A 370-nucleotide genomic window follows, 5' to 3' on the forward strand; every position below is an offset into this window, starting at 1 on the left:
GAGTGAGCGAGAAAGGTTTAACTTACATGTTTTCTTGCATGTTTTTTTTCCTACCAACGGAATGTGTTTGGGTCGGAGAGTGAATCTATAAAGGATTCTGGGTATTCTTGTTTCCCGTGCTTATTTCCTTTCCTTTCTCTTAATATTTGGGTACCTTTTTTCTCTTACTTTCTCTTTCTTTCTGTACGATATAAAAAGAGATATTGATGATCCTAACATAAAGTAGGATGAGGAGATTTGTTTTTCTTTTCTTTTCTTTTTAAGGAAATCAAATCCTGATTTTCTACTCTGCTCTTTCTCCTCTTCAAGAATAACAATTAGCCCTTCATGTTTCCATACGAACAACATCCACAATAATAACATCAACCTT

This window comes from Penaeus monodon, chromosome 23 (genome assembly GCF_015228065.2).
Source record: "Penaeus monodon isolate SGIC_2016 chromosome 23, NSTDA_Pmon_1, whole genome shotgun sequence".
Classification (NCBI taxonomy): Eukaryota; Metazoa; Arthropoda; class Malacostraca; order Decapoda; family Penaeidae; genus Penaeus; species Penaeus monodon.